This window comes from Oreochromis aureus, linkage group 8, assembly GCF_013358895.1.
Source record: "Oreochromis aureus strain Israel breed Guangdong linkage group 8, ZZ_aureus, whole genome shotgun sequence".
NCBI lineage: Eukaryota > Metazoa > Chordata > Actinopteri > Cichliformes > Cichlidae > Oreochromis > Oreochromis aureus.
Window position 1 is genome coordinate 14,046,598 of NC_052949.1, and position 7,492 is coordinate 14,054,089.

Below are 7,492 nucleotides of genomic sequence, written 5' to 3' on the forward strand. Positions count from 1 at the left end.
AAAAGCTCCACAAGCTTCAGACTATTAAAGAACACTGATGATGAGCTGGGAAAATAAAGGAAGCGAATAATATGTAAGGACAACGTGTAAATGCCCAAAGTGCTTTGCAATGTCACGCTGTTAATTCAAAGCCTAACACTGAGTGCATGTGACTGAGAAAGGGTTACAATGAAAAAGAAGGAAGCTGCCAGTTTTTGTTTCCCTGGGACCATCTGATGTGGCTGTGGTCTCTCTTTTCTTCGCTATGACTGGTGCCATAAAAAGCAGATTGAGCTGTCTGCTCGAGGGGTCAAAGGTCAAACTCATCCTGTCAGAAGGAGGCTGGTGGTGAGCCACAGGGAAGGGTTAGGGGGTTGTGACCTGTTGATTGTCCAAGGTATGATGGACTGGGAGAGGGCAGGGGGAGGTTGCCGTACGTGGCTCCGACTGACCTATGAGGAAAATCAGTGGCGACACGAGGTGACACTGGGTGGTTGGGCAATTTTGTCACCACCTGGCGCTCTTTTTGAAACACGAGAAAGGAAAAAGAGACGGTTGAGGAGGAGAAAGAGAGAGGAAAATATGTCCAGCAGGGGGGCTGTTCTTCTAAGGATATTTTAGTTCAAAGATTTAGGCGGACATCATTCAGAGTTACTTGAAACTACATCAGTGGAGGTTAAAAATAAAAGAACCATGAGGTACCTGGCACGATCACATGGCTATTATGTAACCAAAATTCACGATATTGCCTCAGTCCATCTCTGGAAGCAGCATCTCCACAAATTAATGCACGGAGGCAATTTCCGCTCGCGCTAAAAAACCTCAAAGGCAGGGGAGGCGATCGGCCTCCGAGCGCTGCAGACCATCAGCGATGACACCTTCCTTACAGTACATCCACATGAAAACTAAGAGACCCTGACAACCAAGCAGCGCCATCAAACAAACAATTTTTCCCCCCATTTATAAACGAGTGCTTTCACATGCCTCGTCTGGGAGGCAAACGTTGTGTACATGCCTGTCTGTTTGCCTCCCCTCTGCCTTATAGCTTTACATTTGCTTATCTGTTTGCCTTTACTTATTCATATCTGCGTTTTGGGCACTCCTTTCTTGCCTCTTGATATTTGTCAATATGGGCTTGACCTCAGTGGGCCAAGTCTCTCCTCTGAAGTGGGAGCTGGTGATAGCCTTGAAAACAGACCTTTAAATTAAACGAGGGAGAACACAGATTGTTGTATAATTCATCTAGACCCCCCGCCGAGGATCCTCTGTGCAGTCGTGTTACTGTCTAGATTAGAATTTCCTTTTGTTGCTGCCTGTTTGTGTAATACACAATGTAGATCCTGCCAGGGCCCAGTAAATTACCTCTTTAAACATTCATTTGCCTTAACCAAGAGGAAGGGGGAGAGGGAGCGGAGGGGAGAAAGGAAAAATCCTCTTGATTTCACATACAATGAATAAGTTAATAAAAAGATTTCTTCCCTCTCCTGTGCATGCATTTTTTCCTCCCCTCCACACTTGAAATCATCCTTACCAAATCAAAAAGTAAGAGGGAAAGAGAAAGGGAGGGAGGAAGAAAGAAAGACAGAGAACTACAGTGAGACAGAGAATGTCTGCGTATGCAGAAGTACAACAACAACAAGAAAGAGGAGAGGAGTGAAGCCGATTGGAGAGGAGAGAGGAAGCAGGAGAGAGAGAGAGGGAGACAGAGAGAAAGAACCAGATGAGCTCTTGGAATGATGTGCCTCATAGTCCCCGCTTTCGTATCCCAAAATACCTGGTGCTGGAAATGTGAAAGCCAGGCGCACGACGGACGCCATTCCCCAGAGAGGCTCCGCTGGTATCATTAGCGAGGGAAACGGCAGGCTCAAGTGGCGTACAAACTTCAGCAAAACGTCAAGCGAGAGAAATGTGCACGCATTGCGCCTCTTTTTTCCCCCCCTCCCCTCCCCTCTTTTCCCCCTTTTTTCTCACTCTCCCTCTCTCTTTTTTCTTTCTCTGTGTTGTGTTTCAGATACGACACCACTCTTCTACCAAATTAATATTTCTCAAAATAAAAGCCAGGACAACTTTAAACTAGCGAGTGAAGAAAAAGGGAGGGAAGAAAGGAGGAGAGACAGAGAGGGAGAGAGAGAGAGGGAGAATTCAGTTCAGTTTGCACGCTTCCTGTGAAGTGGAGTCTCTGTCTTCCTGCTCCTCTCATTTTGAGGTCTGCGGTTTTGTTGTCTCCGTCTTGGAGTCAGCTCCATCTAACTGATGAGGTCGTCACAACTGCTTATGAATGCCAAATGAAGAAGCGCAGCAAGCATCTGTGCTAGCAGGGGGACATTTCCATATAGTTTGTATGATAAGCAGAAATCATCCTTGACCCAGACAAAACATTTTCAAATTGCTGGACCTGTGCTGGCATTTTGAAAACACAGAATAATACGTCAACCGAGCCTGCAACCACATTTACTCTGGTGCGCTTCTGCTGTGTGCTTTAGTTTAAACTTAACAGATACCCATTTAAAATGAAAGTGTTGTTCTGTCATGTGAAATAATACCTCATATTAACACATTCAGAACAGTGGAGTCACTTACAATTGCCTCTTAAGTGATATTGTGGTTCTCCTCTCCCAAAGCCATCGGGATGGCACGGCTACAATGCACAACTGTAATCAAACGGGACAGCGACCGCCCTTTGACGACTGGCTGCTGAGTGGAGCCAAATATGTCTTTTCTACGTGGTGCCGTCTGTCGGAGACATAATTACAAGTTAGAGCTAAATAAACAAACAGCTGCAGCCTGACTGCCCCTTCAGGAGCTGTTTGGTGGCTGCTGCCGGAGATGCACGCCTGCTTTGCTGCAGCACAATCACAGACGTTTTCTATATGCAGCTCACTAGACACACACAGCACAACTAACCCTGCTATCATGCAAGAACTGACATGTACTCCATACCACCTAATGACACAGGGATAAATATATATATATGTATATAATGCACACATTCAGACGTACACAATGCATAATTTGGGATGTGACGCCCTATAGAGAGGAGAGAGAGGATGTTCTTGTCTGAGGAAAAAAGAAGGCACAAACTAACAATTAGCCTTTATTTTAATTGGAGCATTTCAAAGTAAATCAGAGGGCCCACTCAGGCCTAACCAAAAGTACAGAGTGGTGCTAAACTTGGAGGGCGCAGAGCTGTTTTCCACCTCTCCTCTTTTAGACATAAAGAGGAGGGACATATAGATACATACAGTCGAGAGCCAAAATGAGACCTGCTCCGGCGTCTCAGTGAAACATATTTGTGGTAAACCTCGACAAAATCAGACAACATGTGAAACATCTGCCTCCCTTCGGGGAAAATTACAGGTGGTGAACAATTTAATCTGCGTGCTGTGTACTTAAATGTGTTTGAGACCAGCAGATGACACGGCGTTAGACGATCATTAACAGCTGACACAGTTTAAAGGGGCCCAGCGTTTAAACAGCTGGAATCCGGAGCAGAAACTAAAAGTGAGCATGCTTCCGACTAATGTGATGTTAAACTATGATCTGGTGTGACACGTCGGATGAAAAGAGAACACTTGTGTATAGCAGTTTGCACAAACTGACAGCCTTGTTTGTTCCAATGTTATTTTAAAAGACAACTACAAATCTGCTCTGACGTCTATCTTTGGATTGTTTTGGGGGATTTTCTCAGAGAATAACTTCATATTTTTGAATTTGGTAAGACCTGTGCCATATTTAGACATACAGAAAGTACTGATATTTTAGTGGAAAAAGAACCTGTGTTGAGCATTTTTATGCTAAAATGCTAACAGGCTTTTAACTCAAATTTGATTATTGCCAAAGCTGCTTTTGTTTTTATCTGATATGTCACCTTTCAATTAAAAAAATATTCCAATTAAACCACTTTTTAAACAAATAATCAGATTCACTGAAGGCCAAAAACAGAAGAAACACTAAAGCGAATTCAAATTCCTGGAAATAAGAGTTGAGCCACTGATTGTGAAACCAAGCAATAATTATAGCTAGCACTTAAGCCAATGTATGACCATCTGATCAATCAAAGATATGGGAGGAGAGGAGACAGGACCGACCATAAAAACAGTTACTGCTGCTCCTCCAGTTAATCCAGATGCTTTCCGGTGAAAGTTTTTGGAAACTGTCCTGGGGAATGGACACTGCAGATGTGAATTCTTAAAGCTGCTGGCTTCCAAAATGTGTATTTTCTTTTATTTATTTGTTTTTTGTTACAACTACCCAGCTACTAATTGATGAACTGTCAAAGTGAGAAGTTGGTATGACTATCTTAATACTGCTGGATTGTATTTCTTTTCCGAGAGACAGGCAGGTAATAAACTACAGAGCAGGGCCAGCAAAAAAACGGAAAAAAGCATGTGAAATTCAAACTATGTGAGGAATCTGTTATGTGTGTCAAACTGCTGTTTAGGGACTTCATTTGGTTTCTCCGATCAGAACGTGAGTTTCGTGGGATGAGGATCCTGCAGCTTTCTTAGAAAAAGGAAGAAAAAAATATTTGCAAAGATTGTCCAACACCAAACACACATAACAAATTTAAGATGGATTAATATTTTCTGTCAGAAAATAAGATGCACTCTTTAATTAATCTGAGTGTCCAAAAAAAAAGCTAGGGGGGGAAAAAAGTGCATGGTATGAAATCAGTGAGGGGAGTAAGCAGAGTTGATAGGTCGCTGCTGTTTTTCAAACTGTGTTACACTGTCCCCTGCAGAAACATTAGCCACTGATAGTGGTTTTAGAGCAGCTAATGTGCTGATAACACATTACATTTGAAGGTTTCAGTGCTTTGAAACACTGGAGGGATGAGGTGTGGGAATCCAATCCATTAGATAAAGCCAACAGTAATAGGTATCCAGTATCAAAGGAATATAGTCTAAACTGCAGGGGCTTTGGATGCACTCATTGCTATTTATTGTTTTAAGTGGAGCTTTATGCACAGGAGGTGATATCAACACACTAACAAAACCCTTTCAACACCAGTGGGCTTTGAGTGACATCAAATGTGTCTATTAACCAACCTCTTGACAAGCCAAGGTGATTCATCTCTACTGTGCTGCTTCTGTGTGTGTGTGTCTTTGTGTGTGCACGCGTGCACGTGCGGCTGTTCACATCCCAGATACTGATTTGAATGTAGCCTAACAACAAACCGAAATCCCAACATTAACTATTTTAACTACTCGTTAGAAGTGATTTTCAAAGTCACTTTCTTTTTTCTTTTCAAATTCTACCCTCCAAAATTTGGACTTTTCTTCTAAACCGGTGCCGGATAAAAAATACAACAACAATGGAAAAAATAAAATTTAAACACAAAATCCTAAAAAGACCAAACCTAATTTCTTCCCTTCAAAAGAATGGACTCTGTGACTTGCTTAGTACAATAAATTGTTAAGACCGAATCTCCTTTGTGCGTGGCTTTTGGTATATTTAAAAAAATAAAATTAAAATTAAAACAAAAGTTAACCATCATTCGCTGACAGCTCACCAGATTCCTGAAGCCTGGTGGCTAAACCCAATGCCATTCGGAAAAAACAACAAGAGGCCCTAAAATCAAAGTCCCCCTTCAGCTCAATCACTCTGGCTGCCTCTCCCAAACACTAATAATCACTTTCCTCCCTTCCTTTTTTCTCCCTTGTGTGAAACATCGCATTGCCTTTGATTGGGCTGTTTAAATGATTAGCACACCACCTCGGCAGAGACGGCTGGCAGTGGCACCAGGGAGAAGGGGAGCGCGAGCCCCCCGCTGAGTGTGCTGAGATGCACGGTGTAGAGATGAGGCATGGACCCCCTGTCACATCACAAGAAGATGGCGTCCAATAAAGGCTCACAATGGCCACAACTCTCCCGCAGTTTGTCTAGCTTACCTACATGTTTTCACTTAGTATTTGTTCCCTAGAGGCTTGTTTTCAGTCGGGGGGTAGTATGTGTCTGATGCAAATCTGGGTGCTGTGTATGGCTTCACATCTACCACCTAAGAGTAGTGTAAAATTTAATGTCCAAGGTAACAGATACAAAAGACCAGAGAGAGAGGAGGTATTTTTCAGCTGCAAAATAATCCCTGCTTGTACCTGATCTGACACTACACCAAAGTACAACATGAGGACAGTTTTCAAGGAGTTTATTCTACCCAGAATCCTCTGTACTGGCGAGCACAAAGGCTGACAACACCGTCATACAGCGCGCCTTTGTAGGGGAAAAATACACGGCCTTCATCTCTGACTACTTAACGTCTAAAAGGGGTGAATTGTGGTGACCGTTGGTATTCAGCGGCCATAGTTCCTGTGGGCAGACTGGAAAAATACAAGTGGGCAAACAATTGGAACAAGCAAAAAAAAAAAAAAAATGAAGCCAATGCCAACGCCAGTTATTTTTTCTTTCCCTCCTCACTTTGAGGACACAACTTTGGTCTCGATGCCCAGAGTCTTAAATGAATAGCATGGAGAGAGACTTTGATGTGACAATCATTCCCAAGTTAATTTGTCTTCAGTCACAAGCGCTCAGGGCATCTAGTGTGCAATCAGTAGAAAGACAAAGAATCACTATAGAAAAAGATGTTTTCCAAATAATGTTCTCACTTTGATATGCTGGCTGATCAGTGCCTACCTAAAGCCGAGGATGAAAATTTAAGAAATCAAGACAATGCATCAGTCAGACATGATTATTATGCAATATGTAGCCATTCTTTAATGTCTCTCCTTTGCGTTTGTTCCTGGAAACACACACACACACACACACGGAATTCACACAAATACTCACGCGGATGCATCCAAAATGTTACACTATGTCTACACTATCTGAAAGGGAACAAGCTACATGTTGTCAGTGTCATCAAATTGTGCCTTTAACTGTTACGTTTCTAAGCGTTAATATTCAGGCCGTTTCTTTTTAGATAAATGTGTAAGATAAATATGACTGAATCTAATAACATTTAACTAGATCTCAGATGCAAATCGTGCACATAACTGCACAGAGTCAAATAAAACACCATGTGCAATGTGTTTGTTTTAAAAAAAACACTTGGTAGTTAAAAAATTAATGGAAAAGTGAGAGTTTAGATAACTTTTATCCTCACCTGCTATGAGCAAGCTAGTCTATTTCTTGTTTCCGCCTTAATGCACTGAATTGTTATTGAATATTGCAAATTCTTTAAATTATGCCTTTCATCATCTCAGTCCTCCAACACTTTTACTTGACTCTGCCTTTACTTTAGTTCATTATAGCAATTCAACAACTCGTTTTTCACAAAGAGCCCTTTTAAGAAGAATAAAGGGTTTGCCTTTTAATGCGCTTGCATGTGTACAGCTGCAGCCATGTGATCATGAACCATATCTGTAACTTTAACAGTAATTTTCAGGGCTGCTGGGGTAGTTTATTTTTTATTTTTGCAGTTGGTTTGCTCATAGGGGGGAAAAGCTTCTTCTATTCCTCTGTGGTGTGAGAAGACGAGCAGTTTCAAAGAGCTCTGCGTTCCTTGTGCTCTTCTGCC